Source organism: Anser anser (assembly GCF_964211835.1).
Source record: "Anser anser genome assembly, chromosome: 7".
Lineage (NCBI taxonomy): Eukaryota > Metazoa > Chordata > Aves > Anseriformes > Anatidae > Anser > Anser anser.
The window spans coordinates 21,541,161-21,555,019 of NC_139727.1; the positions used below are offsets into that span (position 1 = coordinate 21,541,161).

General features: G+C 46.5%; 1 long non-coding RNA gene across 1 annotated transcript in view; it reads left to right on the forward strand.

Annotated features, from left to right (window-relative positions):
* LOC310902846 overlaps window positions 1-13,859 on the forward strand; it is a 100,912-nt gene that overhangs the window by 74,862 nt on the left and 12,191 nt on the right. Inside the window, exons 4-6 of the long non-coding RNA XR_014587035.1 lie at window positions 2,649-2,729; window positions 7,483-7,577; window positions 12,884-12,961. This is a non-coding gene — a long non-coding RNA (uncharacterized lncRNA). The remainder of the gene's footprint in view (window positions 1-2,648; window positions 2,730-7,482; window positions 7,578-12,883; window positions 12,962-13,859) is intronic.

Genomic DNA, 13,859 nt, shown 5'->3' on the forward strand with positions numbered 1-13,859 from the left:
GCATCAACACACTGGTTCATATCTGAGCTTCTTGGAACCACAATATTTTCAAGAAAAACTTGTTTCGTATGCATCCGGCTCCTCAAATAGATCTGGTAAAATTTTAGTTTGATTAAATTAAATAATATTCAAATATATATCACAAATGTCATCTCAAGGCCCAATTTAGGGAGCCCTATGCCTAGCATCGTGGACAGGCAAAGACCATGCCATGGTGACTGTGCAGGAGGGTGTGAACCCACCGGGATGACCGTGCTTATCGAGCTTGCAGCCACAGCAGTAAACCTTGCTGGCTGGGCAGCGCATGACACACCTGAGGTGTCCACGCTGGTGTGTGTTAGTCAGGCTGGGGGAGTTCGTCTCCCTGGGTGTGCCAACGTCACACTGAAGCAGCGTGGGGGCAAGCAGGGCTGCTGGTTTAGCAGTTGGCCTGCAGGCCTGGAAGAGGTATGCATGGCAGTCTGCCTGGCTGCAGTTGCAACCCCAAGGAAAGTTATAAGGTTCTGTTAGGCAGCGCTGGCCCTGTCAGTAAATCATTGCACAGTGCAGGCTTTTTTCCCCCCCCCCTGCATTGGACTCCATAGAGAGTCAGACAGACTGTGCTGAGCTGGTCCCATCTGCACCCAACCTGGACAGCAGCTTTATCTTGCCTTGTAAAACTGCAGAGCTCTGTGACAAAAGAGTTAATCTCTGCCTTTGTTTCTCTTCCTCTCTCTCTTCTCTCTTGCAGCGGGACTGAAAGGCAAGATGAGAGCAGATCCATCAGTGTCAGCTGCTTTCAGTACATCAGCACTTTTGGGGGGTTTGTTGGGGACTAGCCCATCAGCAGTGCTTCCAAACTGCAAGTGCCCTGCAGGCAGCCCCCTCCTCCTGCAAGCAGCCAGGCTGCCTGGGGGGGGCAGCGTCAGGCTCCCCCGTGCCACTGGCCAGGGGCTGGGTGATAAATGACCGCCTGAGCCATCGTGGTGGCTAGCGAAGTCCGGAGGGTTGGCCAGCGCAAAGCTCCTGGGGAGGCAGCAGTGGAACCGTATTAATTTCTGGGCGTGCATCCATGTGTGTCTGTGTGTCTGAAATAATACACTTGACACACACATGCTTCACTTTCAAAACAGAGTAACACAGAAGAGGGGTGGAAGAGAAAGGGAGGAGAAAAAAAACAAAACCAAAACCCAATCTGATTGGCAGGTTAATGAAGCAGTTCATAAGAGCGATGTGTATTATAACCATAGAAACCACTTGTAAGTGTTCAGTCGCTTTACACATATAAACACACTTCCATGCCTAGGTCTGTGTATATGCATTTACCTATAAATAAAATGTGTGTGCCTGTGTATGTGCATATCTGAAAGATGCAGGACCGCAACATCAATGCTTTTCAGTGAAACCAAGGAGCAAATGGGAAACAGAAAAAATTAAGCTCCGTTAGCCTAGCAGCATTGTATGTCCTCCGCCTTTTATTTTACTTCTGGGGTTGGAAGTCTTCCAAAGAAGTGGGGGGAGTTTGTAACACACATCTCACTGACTTGTATTCCTAAGGCTTTTTGGTATTCTTGAAAACTCCACCTGTGTTTCCTGACCCCAGGGTCTCAGGCAGAGCAGCCTCAGCCCATCCACACTAGGCTGGGAAGATGCAGTAGCGTGGAGAAAGTGGAGCTGGAGCCTGAACCCAGATCTAATCCAGTGTTTTGACTAATTCCTCATCACATTGGTATGTCACCCTTTGAAAAGATAGATGTATCTTTTACTAGGCAGATATTTGGACGTCTTTGTTTGCCTCTGTATTGTATATATCCGTGGGAATTTCCCCATGTACTCTGGACTGGGGCAATGACTTACACAACAATCCTTTCTTTTGTGGAACCTATTAGCAAATATAAATAGCGACATACTGAGCTCTTGTGGATGGGCAACAACCCCAGGAACTGAAAAAACAAGTTCAGCATGACTAAGGACCTTTAGCTTTTCATTTCATGACTCTGCTTTTACTTGTAAGCCTCAATGTTACAGTAAGGTATTTCCTCTGAGTGCTTTTCCTAGCTTGTCTTAGGGAAAAAGAGAAGATTAAGAGATTTCTCATATGCACAAAGGAGTGTTAAAGTTGCCAGCTCCTGGTAGATGCCATGTGGTATTTCCAAGTATCATCATTGTGGATGAAAAACCTCAGAGATCCAAGTGCGCTGGAAAGGATCAGGACCAGAAGCCTGATAGACAGTGCTCAGCCTACAGAATAGAATGATGGCTTTGATAATGAAGTTTGGTTCAGATTTAAACTTTTGAGAAAGTCACCAGCAAATTCCTCTCTGACAGTATACAAATAAGTTCCTGGCCTCAGGACTTCTGGAAAGAGTTGTGTCAGTTATTTTCTCCCCTGATGTGAACTCTGAGATGAAAGCAGTTAGGTGGGATGTGTGACATGTGGCACCAGGCAAGGAACATAGATACAAGTGTGTCACTTGGACAATTTGCAAATGACCATACATATCTAACCATACATGCTTACTCTTTTGCTACAGCACCAAGGGATCCATTATTAGAAGGCAACTAGTGTTGTCTTGGTCTTGGTCTAGGTCTTGACCAGAGTTCTTGATGAGCTTGTGATCAGAGGAGCTTACAGGCAAAATGGTCAAGTATTTCTGTTAATCTTACAGCTGCAGAGCAGAAATGCCATGTTCCTGATCATATGAAAAACTGAAGGCAGAGCTTGGAATGGGACTTGGATCTCCAGCATGGTAAGCCTGGTTTTTCTGTTTCTGTCTATACTCATCACGCTAACACTGGCTGCACATTGCCCATTTGCATTCTGGTGAGAACACCAGTTTTCTTTCAGTTTCTGTGCTCCTATTCCCATGTGTTTTTAGCAAAGTCATCTGAGTTTGTAGCTCTGTTGCAAGCAAGTTATTTGGCCTGTGTTGTGTGTTCCTGCCCCATCATGAGAAACAGCATTTTGTCCAAGGAGGCTCTTGTGGCCTTTTTTTGCATCCAGATAGTCAGTGCTCAGTGAACACTCACGAAAAAGCCTATTTTTTTAAAATGTGAAAAATTACTAACTATAGCTGCGTTTATCAAAATTATTTCTGGTAGTGTAAATAGGCACACTCAAAACTATTTACCCACGGATCTGATTTGCAGCTTGTTGAAACTGCTGGGAAAATGCATGTGGGCTTCCTACATTCCTAGAATGGGATCTTCCTAGCACACAGCTCTCCCTGGAGAGTCGTGCTAGCAGATGAGTCTGAGGAGCAAGCCACTTTGAAGGAAAGGATGGATGCAAATGGTTTTGACAGCATTGTCCAGCCCCCACAACACTACTTACTCCTGTCATTTCAGTATTAGAGACCATGTGGGTTCAGTGGCCAGACCTCATTAATGGGGAACAGAGGTTTGTGGAAATGAGCACCTCTGAGTTGTGGCTGGGAAGTCACAATGGGTTTCCTGTGTGCCTGTGCTAAGAACAAGGAAAAAAAATCACGTGTATATACTGAGATTGTCCAGGGTGGAATGTTATGCCATTAGAAGTTTGGATTTATTGTAGTCAGCCAAACTGTTTTTCCTCCCTCTGACCTCCCCCTGCTGGCTCTGGCTCTCAGCTTGCTGCTCGCTGTTTTCCAGTACCCCAGCTGGAGTCTGGGGAGTTGCCGGCTAAATTTCCCCCTGCCTTTTGTTTCTGTGAATGGTAGACTGAATTTGGGGAAAATGCCTTTTACACAGAAGTGAATAAATGTACATCTTAGTCTTTAGGGGGATCATAGCTCTGTAACTGGGAATCCTGTGGCTTTGGGTACAATTTGAACCACTGTGAACACTGTTCTGCCTAGCATCCCCTGTCCTTCTCTACACTCCCCTCGTCCTCTGTTCCCCAGGTTCCCCAGGGTGTGTAGTTGTCCTCCACAAGCATTTTAACTTCTCTTTGTAAGATGGAAGAGAACAAACTGACTTAAGCCAGGGTGGAAGGAGATTGGGCTGATGGAAGTTCAAGCTGTAGCCTAGGGAAGTGTCCTTGCAGCAAGGACTTGCCAGGTCTCAATTCTCCATCAGGAAGGACCGTCAGGTTTGATGCTGCTTGTGCAATTCTTTCTTCTGCCCCTGGGACTGGGGCAGTGGCAAGTGCTGGCGGGCAAATCATTTTATATGGGAGCAGTAGGTTGAGGGAAGGGAGCAAATGACGTCTCTGCCTTTGATGGTAAGGAGGAGAGGGCTGCATATAGCACCTCGGCTGCCTGCTGCCCAGGCCAGCCAGCCAGACCCGGGAGACATCCCGGTCAGTGCAGCAAGCTCAGCTTTGCTGCCGTCAGCATTGCTGAGAGCAGAAGCTGGGGATGGGTGAATCCAAATATCTGGATTGTGTGGATATTGGCTGGAAATGTTCCACCATATCCGGGTGGCTGCCTTCACATGATATCCATGTTCATCAGAAAATTAATTATTCCATCCACCCGGCTCCCTGAGCAGTGAGGATTACCTCTCAGTACCTGGAGCTCCTCCTGGGGGTGGTGTGGGTGCGTGAGCATGTCTGTCTGCATGCCTGCTTACTGAGGGTGTGTTGTGGACATAGATGTGCACAGACAGCAGGAGATTGTGTGTGACTGCAGACACAGAGAAGGAATTGCACAGGTGATGCAAAGATCAGGAAGACTCCTGGCTCTGTGTGTGTGAGAGAGAGGATGCCCTTGGGGATGCTGAGTGGCTTTGGCTGCATAAGAGAGAAGCATTTCCCTCCAGGTGAGGTGAGCTGTGTGCAGGGAGCAGAGGGTGCAGGGTAGGTGACAAGGCATTCCTTGTCTTTGCCTTTATGCGTATGAGGAGCATACAGATGGCCTAGACTGTGCGTCGCTGCTTTTTAGATCTGACTTCAGAATGGTTCATGTGGGATGCAAGCCGAATTTGCCTATGATTTCCTGTGTGCTTATGCTTAGAACAGGGAAAAGTTCATGTATGTACACAGAGTGTTGAAAAGCTGCGTGTGCGGTGGAGGATCTGGTGTCAGCTGGCATCATTATTATTTTGGATTCATTTGACACTGACTATGGCCCTCCTCAACACAGCTCCAATTCTTCTCTTACAAATTTTGCAGCTGACCAGCCCCGTGTACATCACTGTGTGACTTACACCAGCAAGTAAGCAGAATAAGGTCTCGTGATGTTTAAAATTAAAAACTTTGAGCCCCTGCCCGACAGCTTTCTTGAGGTTCTTTAAGTCACAAAAGGTCTTATCTCCCACAGGGCAGTATGGTCTGTGTATGCACTGGGGTTGGGGTTTTCCAGCTACAGCAGCAAGGAGTGATCTCTCCTGGAAAGCAAAACTACTTAATTGTGGGTTGACTCTGAGAGCAGCCTGATTGGCTCTGCTAGGCAGCGCAGCGCTGAGTTTCAGGCTCGGGGTATTCTTGGAAATTTGTATTATTAATTGAAACCTTATTAATGGCAAACACAGGATGACATTTTACATGGTTTAGTTATGTTCTGTGAGTCGTTGGTACAATGCAGCCTCAGCCACGAGGCAGGGAAGCTCCTGCTGTAACTGATAACAGAGAGGCAATAACAGCTCAGTTCCCACTAACTGGTCCTGTGGTGACAGGGACAGCCCCTGCAAATGTCTGATCATCATCTCTCTGGTGGCCACTCTAACTGTGGTTAAGGGAAGTCTCAGAGGAAAGCAGAATCGTGGGCTTCAGAACTTTGGCTTCTCCAAATGTCAGAATTGCCCTTAGAAATAAAAGGGTCTTGAGGTGAGGGAAGTGCTGACATCACACTGGAATTCGATAGCCCCAAGTTTGTGGCAGGAGATGTGATGTTGCTCTTCATACTAAAACTTTGGGTGCTGGGCAATGGCTGGGTTCCCTAGAGCAATGCTTGAGTCCCATTCTCCCATGTTTGAGACATGGGTCAAGTCCAGGTCTGGTATATATGGTAGTGGGAGAAGTATGTGTGTTTGGGAGAGAATTGACTGTTGCTCATAATAACCTGCAAAAGTCCTTCTTTTCCTTAGCCCATCTCCATAGATGGGCAGTGCCATATATCTAAAAATCGAAATGAGATTCCCGTTGAAACAAGAACAGACTTAGATCCTTGATATTTTTTAAACAAAGTGGCATTGTCTAGTTAGTGTATAGACACGGCTGCTGTGGTCCTACCTTGTCCATCTTCAGACAGATTTCAGAAGGCCACTGACCAACAGTTTTTCTTCTTTCTTATGGCTATAAGCATAGGCAAAGCGGGTATACTGCTTAGAAGAGGCACTCCTGTAAGCCACAGCTGTGAACCTGCAGCCTCTTTTGTCTGGGGAGAAACACAAGACAGTACAATAACCTGAAACATCCCCATTGATCCTCCTGGTCCCTTCTTCCCTGCAGCGGTGTGTGCACCCTCTCTTCTCTGCTAGAACTCCCTGGGTCTCCTCTCACACAAGGGAAAGTTCAGTTGTGGGTGCCAGCTGGGCTGTTCCTTGTCTGTGACAGCCGGGAGGGGCTTATGGAGCTAAATATCTTCACAGAGTGATGGGAACTTTTTTTGAGGACCTCCACAGATCTGCCTGTCTACAGATCTGTGGGGACACACATGGTCAGTTGCCCATATCCAGTGCTGCAGTCCCACTCTGCAACATCAGCTTCATCAATGGCTGGAGCTGGGTAGAAATAAGACTTCTTTGCAACAGCTGAGAGCTGTTCAGGGGTATGCAGGCAGCAGAGCTCCTCTGCACTCCCTTGTCCAGCAGCAGAATTATTCCCACAAAGGCACTGCAGGCACGGGGAGGAAATTGTAGGCCAAGCGCTTAAACTCTTCCACCCTGGTTTAGCCAGAGCCCCACAGCTGTGGGTTGTCTGATGCCAGCAAAATAAACCAGATGGATGACATGGATGGAGACAGGCCAAGCTGGGATGGAAAGCACAGAGTGCCCTCCTGACTTGACGGGCTTCTGTAAGATGGAGTAGCACAAGCTGAAAAGAGCCCTCAGCTGCAAAGCTCCCCCTGTTCAAGCAGCAGGAAATTGGATCTACTGCTTTTTGCATGGTTTCAGCTGTGGCTGGTGGGATCTCCTCTTATGCTGCAGGAAGAGGGATGGTGCCCTGGGTATCTGCAGGAAGATGGGATGTTTCCAGGCTCCGTGGGAGGGAAGAATCCAGATCCGCAGCTGTAAAGATCAGCGGGCTTGGGAAGAAAAATCTAACAGTCGTAGCGAGATGTGTCATAGACCGTACACATGCTAGAGAGTGTAACTGCAGTTGCCAGTTTTGGTTAGCAGGTTGCAGGAAGATGGAGCCCACCCAGCCTGCAAAGGACAGTAATGGGCCAGTGCTGCTGGGCAACATTTACTGCTTTTGCAAGAGGCTGGTCTTGGGTGTTCCTCCAGCACTTCCTGACCACAGTTTGTTACCTGGGTGATGACAGTGCCTAAAATGCAGATTAGACTCTCGCTGTGCTAGGTGCTATATATACAAACCTAAGGAAATTCATGTCTAAAAGAACTTTCTCCCATAATTAACAGGACACTGCTTTGTGGATGGGTTGTCCCAAAAGACTGAGGAAAAAGACTTCAGCCCACCTGCTGTCCAGGGTTCCCTGAATACTTCAGAGCCCCAGGTGAGGCAACCTTGTCTCTGCATCTCTACTAGCTTTTTATGTCACCCAAGCTTGGTGCTCTCTAATAACAAGTCTTCTAAATGTCTCATTGATCTCTTGAGCCGGGAGGCTACAAAGGCCGCAGGACTTTCTGTGGACAGAGGACTCACCTGCAGAGAGACATGGAGTCCATATTGGTGCTGAGAACAGAACTTCACTCTGTCCTAGACTTATGCCTTAGCTCCATGACTGGCTTGCTTTCCAAAAGACTATCTGGGATGTTTTGAAAGGTAGGGGCAGCGTGTCCAGCAGCATAATATGTCTACAGGATGCTTTGGGGTACTTTGAGTAGGGGTGTCCAGCTTTATTAGGTGATGGGTCTTTCCAGCATGAAACCAAGTTGCTAGAGCTCATCTCAAAATAAAGGCTTGAACGTCAGCTCAGTGCCTCTTCAAGTCAGGCCAAGCTGCTTGCAAGTCTGTTTTGGAAGGGTTTACTGGACACTCCCCTCAGCGTGCTGGAAAATCAGCCCTGCTGGTAACAGGTACTGTCCAGACCCATTACACTGTGTTTATGGGGTTCAGTGTGGAGGGGTGGATCCAGGATGTGCTTGCCAGGCTGTTTATGGCTGTGGGGGAGCGTGCCCTACCTAGGTGTGTTCCCCACCTCTGCCATTTGTCCTTTTTCTCTATCCTGCCATCCCCGAAGCAGCCCGGATTGGTTATAGCCCACATGTTATAGCGGCCAACCTGCAAAGAGAGAGCCAGAAAAAGTTAATGTGGAGTTCTGGTCTACTCCCAGGATGCATTTGGGCTGCAGCCCATAATGATATGTATAATTGCGAAGGCCTGCCAAAAAAAGCAGGCTGGATTTAATTGAGTCAACACACTGCTATTAATAATAAAATGGCAGAGACTTTGCTATTAATCACTTGTGCTGGCTTTATCACAGGCAGTCTCGGCTATCTGGCTACCAAACAAGACCTTTAAAAAAAATGGTGCAGTGGAAAACTTACTAGTGGGAATACACCTGCTAACAAAATAAACCTTGTAAACAAAATGTTCCTTGCAGAAGGAGGTACTTTCTGAAGGGACGGGCTCTTTGGAAGGCAAATGGGGAGTATGTCAAGGTATAGGAACAGGTATAGGAACAGATCAGGTGGAGGATGCACTTGGCAAATGGTGTATCTTTGGAAAAGATTATGCTTGATAAAGGACTTTGTTTGGGGTGGGAACTCAGGGAGAAATGAAATCTCCAAAGAGAGAAATGTAATTGCTGCAGGAATATAAAACAGCCCAGGGAGGAATGCATCTGTTACTAGGAAATGGCAAACACTGTATCCACTAAGGTACTGAACAAAACGGGAAATGCAAAATAAATAACATGCCTGACACCTAAATTGCAGACCTGCTTGTGGAGGGCTGGATAAACCATGGTGTGTTGTGGTGGCTGGCTGGATGTGGAGCTCTGCAGCCCAGAGTGCACACTGCCAGCACTGCACGCAGCAACGTTGGGGCAGGAGGGTCTGGTCTGCCATCGAGGCCCAGAAGTGCCCTCCTTCTGGGACTTGCCTTGGCCGTGCAGTGGGGAGGAGGAAGGAGTTGAATGGGCTCCAGCCCTTTCCATGAGTGCATCGCCTGCTCGTGTTCCCCGTGGCCCTTGACGGGCTGCACCCCAGTGCCTGGGAGCAAGCCACGGGCTGGCACCGCTTCCTCGCGGCTGTGCAGTAAGAGCACGCTGCAGTTTTAAAAGGCCTCCCCCAGCTGAGGTTTTTATTGTAGCAAACATGGCAATGGCATTCTTTGCTTTTGCTTCTGAGTAGAGCTGCTTGCCATGATTGTGTCTGGGAAGGGACCACGAAGCAAAAGGGTCAGAAACGCAGGAGGAAGGGAAGGGGCTTGAAAATGGTGCATCTGAGCAGGGATGTGATGTGTTTATAGGCAGAGCCGAGGAATGGAGAGCAGGTAGAAAACCAAACAAACCAGATGCCATTATATGGCTTTGAGTGGGGCTTAAAAAAATTAAGACAGGGAAAGATTTTGCTAGCAGGCGCTTGGAAGGGGAGGACTCCTGCCTTCCACATCTGAGAATGCCAAAGGAATGGATCTTCTCTTGCAAGTTTTCAAGCACAAAGGGATACATTTTCTGTGCACCAATGCAAAAAAATCTATGTGCATCTTGCACCAAACAGTCAAACAAAATAAATCATTTAACAGGCTTAAAGGCCTCTTTCTTTCTGCTATGAATTAAATAAGGTTTGTAAATGAGTGCAAGCATTATCCATCAAGAAGAAGGAGAAAAAAGAAAAGAGAGAAAGCAAGAACAAAATCCCAGAAAAAAAATTATCCACTTCCTGCTGTTTTCCTTTCCTCCCCATAAAGTGAGTGTCTTATCCTCAGAGAAATTCACTTCATTGTTAGAAATAGCCGAAATTGGCTTGCAACTAGTAAAGATGCCAAGAATTTGCACCTTGCTCTGTGACCTAAAGCAAAAATGACATGAACATTGACAAATTTGACAAGGAAATTTGTGCAAAAAACAACTTCTATTTGGCTAGCCAAGCAGCAAATATGTCGGATGATATGCTTTATTAAGCAATCCATTTTTCAGCAATAGCTGCACCATCTGCAAAGGTTAGTGTGCATCAGGCTTTCCACAGAATTTCATCTGCGTCTGCAGCTAGGTGCAACACACGACCACATTTTTCATGTACATACAATTTTGGATGCAAATAGAATACTTGATGAAAGAGGTGACCTTCCGGACTGACTTCCCCCATGCAGTAAAGTCACAGGCACAGAAGCAGCTGAGGGAAACATATCTCTGCCTGGAGGGAGGGGGGGAGCTGGGGAGAGGGAAGAGGAGGAAAGGGAGAAATAAAAAGAGGAGAAAACTTGAAGGAAGAGTGTTTCCCAAATAAATGCTTTGGCATATCACAAAGCAGAGACTCCACTTGTTCTAGTCAAAGGGGTACCAAGACTGTTCTGTTGGGTAGCTGCAGTTCCCTTCTGGATGGTGTCCATTTCTCAGCCTTCTAGTTTTTGTCATGTTATCTTGTGTAGTTCCTGCTGCTACGATATCTAAGCATCCTTGGCTTTTCTCCCTTTACTTTTGTTGGTCCCTCTGTCGTGTTTTGCATTCCAGACTTGTCATCTCATTTCCTCTCTTCCTATGATGGTCCCTGCCTAGGGCTGCTGGATCTCCTTCCAAACATCCTTGGCTCTACAGGCAAGGAGAGGAAGAACTGCGTTCAAATACTAGTTGGATGTATGCATTTTCTGCCTTTTTTTTTTTTTTTTTTTTAAGGCATGGTGGTCCTGCCTTTGTATTTTCCTGTATTGTTTTCTACTGGATACAGTCCTTTCGTGTCCTGCCTGCCCTACATTAGGTGGAATCAACTCTGCTCTAGTCCCCAGTCTTCTTCCCCAAGTGTATGCTGTACACATGGCTCCCTACGCCTCATTGATGGTTGCTGGTTATAAATTCATGTTCTCAATCCCTACTCCGCTTAGCTGAAGTTGGATGCCATCCCAGTGCCTTGCAACTGTCCCTGGTCCAGTGGAAAGTTTAATCTGCCAGTTCATGGCGTGTCGTCCTATGGGGAGAGTTCAGTTCAGTGCAGCTCCGCACTGCACAGAGAGAAGCTCATTAGCAGGACATGGTAGTGTCTGATGACACTGTGGTCCAAGAAGGCCTCATTAGGCACAAAATGTTTTCTGTGGCTCTCTGAGATTTCCTAGTAACTTAAGGAATTCAGACATAGTTACCACCGGGGCACAGATGAAATGGGGAGCAAAGATGCACTCTCCGAGGGCCATCCCCCATCTGTGCCTTTTGGAGGAGCAGATACTGGATGAAGCCTTTGACTCCTTTTAAGCAGCTTTGGATCTTCACTACAGAGACGCAGATGGGACTGGATAGGTCTGGCAGGCACACTGTCCCCTGGTTGGCTGCTAAGTGGTGTTAAGTGATGAATGTTAAACTTAACAAGGGGACTCTCAGATTTACGTAAGGGTTTTACTGCCTGCCAGGTATGAATGATGGAGCAGCTTTGATCTTTAGGGGGATCAGTACTGGAAGTGATTTAAACTAAAGTTAATAAAACTGCTTAAAACTGTACTCTGCAGTCCCACAGGCTGAAGAAGCCCTAGTGGTCACTTGACTGCTCTAAGTAAAAATTGTTCACATTTATGAGGGAGACCAAATCCCACTGGTGTTAACTGTGTTTCCAGCCGAATAATAAATGGCATCTTCCAAGAGTTCTACACGTCCTTCCTTACGTTCGCTGCAGATCCCATAGCCTGCTGGAGCCACCAAGCTTTTATCCACAGATGCAAAAAATGGCAGACTTGGTATTTCCACGGGGTTTTCTCATTCTCTGTCCACTTCATAATCCCTAAACCAGGTCTGTTCCCTTTGACATTTTGTAGCGTGACACAAGCTAATGCTGGTGCTTTTTTATTTTTCTACTATTGGGACTCTTGGTATGTTTTATGTTTGGAATTTGCTGGCCAGCACTGACAGGTAAATGTCATAAACATTAAAATTTCATTGGCTTCATGGTGGGCTTTGCCACCAATGACCTTTAGAAAGAGGACATCATTAAAGCATGTTTACAGTTTTTATGAGTGGTCCCGTAATGTCTTCCCCCATCCCCATACAACCTTACTGAGTTCCCCATAAAGGTGAAAATCCTCATTTGTAATGGAGAGTCTGTTTTCTGTCTCCCAGGAACCTCAGCTGTCCCATCCAATATAACCACAAGTATTTCCACTGGGCATTTCTGTAATGTCCCAAGATGAAACAGCGTGAGCTGCAGTGGGAAGGGTTCTCAGGTGCTGGTGTAAATGGCAGTTGTGTACCCTGTGCTGATTCAGGTGAAGAAGTGGCTTTTTTTGTAGCTACCAGAGAAGTTGCTGGGCTTTACCAACAACCCTGTATCAGCCCAGCTCATTAGGTTTACAAGCAAGATCAAGTTCCATCACTTAACAGTGTTCACAGCCATTGTACAAATACTTCTTCCAGAGTCCTGCGAGGTCATCCTACATGCCAGGGGTTCATACCATCAGCCTGAGTCACAGAACACATGAAAATGGAAGATACCCAGCTATTGCCACAGGATTTTCTAATTCTCCTGCTATTTCCTAGAAACCCTTAAACAACTACCAGAATACTTTCTGTCTGCTCGGTAACAAAACAAGTAGCTTTTTGTGGGCCTGTTTAGAAATCAATGATTGGCAGCCACTGAAATTGAATTAGCAGTAACTCACCACTGGCAGACGAACACTTTTATTTATTTATTTATTTATTTGTTTGTTTAATTTCAGCCCAGTGCACTGTTATTCGTGGAAGTCCTCAGCATGATGATTTGATGAGGCCGTGATCTTGGAGAGATACAAAATGAGGTGAGCTGTTTCAGATGAATTACACGGACATCCCAAATTGTAAAGGTACGGTCAAGTCTGGGATGGGTTTTGCTCTGCAGAGCAACCAGCTGAAAACTAGCAGTGTCTGGGAGGAAGTTGCACGAAAATCTTGTTACTTGTACCTTGTTATATAATTACCTCTTGCAGAGTTTGGGTGTTTTTCTGAATTACAGTCACTGTTGGAGGCAGGTTATGGGCTTAGACAGACCACTGGCTGGACAGCCTGGTATTTCCTGCATTCTTATTTCCATGGATCCTCTAACACCCGTGCCTTTGTCATGCTGTTGTGTGGCACTACAAGGATGTTGCATGTCTGAGGTTGTTGTGGCATTTCTACAGACAGCTCCGAGTGGTATTTTCAGAGCCCCCTGATATGCTCCTCGCACTCCCGCATTTTCTAAACCCCCTGGGGGCTGAGGGTCATCTCTCACTTTGCATGGCATAAATTGATAATGACACAATGAAATCAGTCATGATGAAATGGCTCCATTTTGATTACAATGGGAGGGGATTTGGGATCTGTGTTTCTGTTGTGGTGTCTGATGAGCCATCCTTAAACAACAGTCGTGGTTTAAATCTTTTGGCAAAGGTTTCCAACAACTCTCCTATCCCACCTGATAAGCTTGTGGGTAGGTTCAGCAAACTCTGCTTTCAGAGGTTTTTCTACATGTTTACTGAGAAATTCTTCATGTTGCATCTTGCAGAAGCCTGTCTGTTCCCTGTGGCTGGATTTCTGTGGGGCTGCAATTGTTGTCTTAGAGAATAACAGAATTGACTCACACACTAAAAGATCCTCCTCATCCACCACTCAGTGTGTCTGAAGCAGCATTTTGGGAAGCATCGCTAGATTTACGGCCATTTGGCTATGGCTTCTACT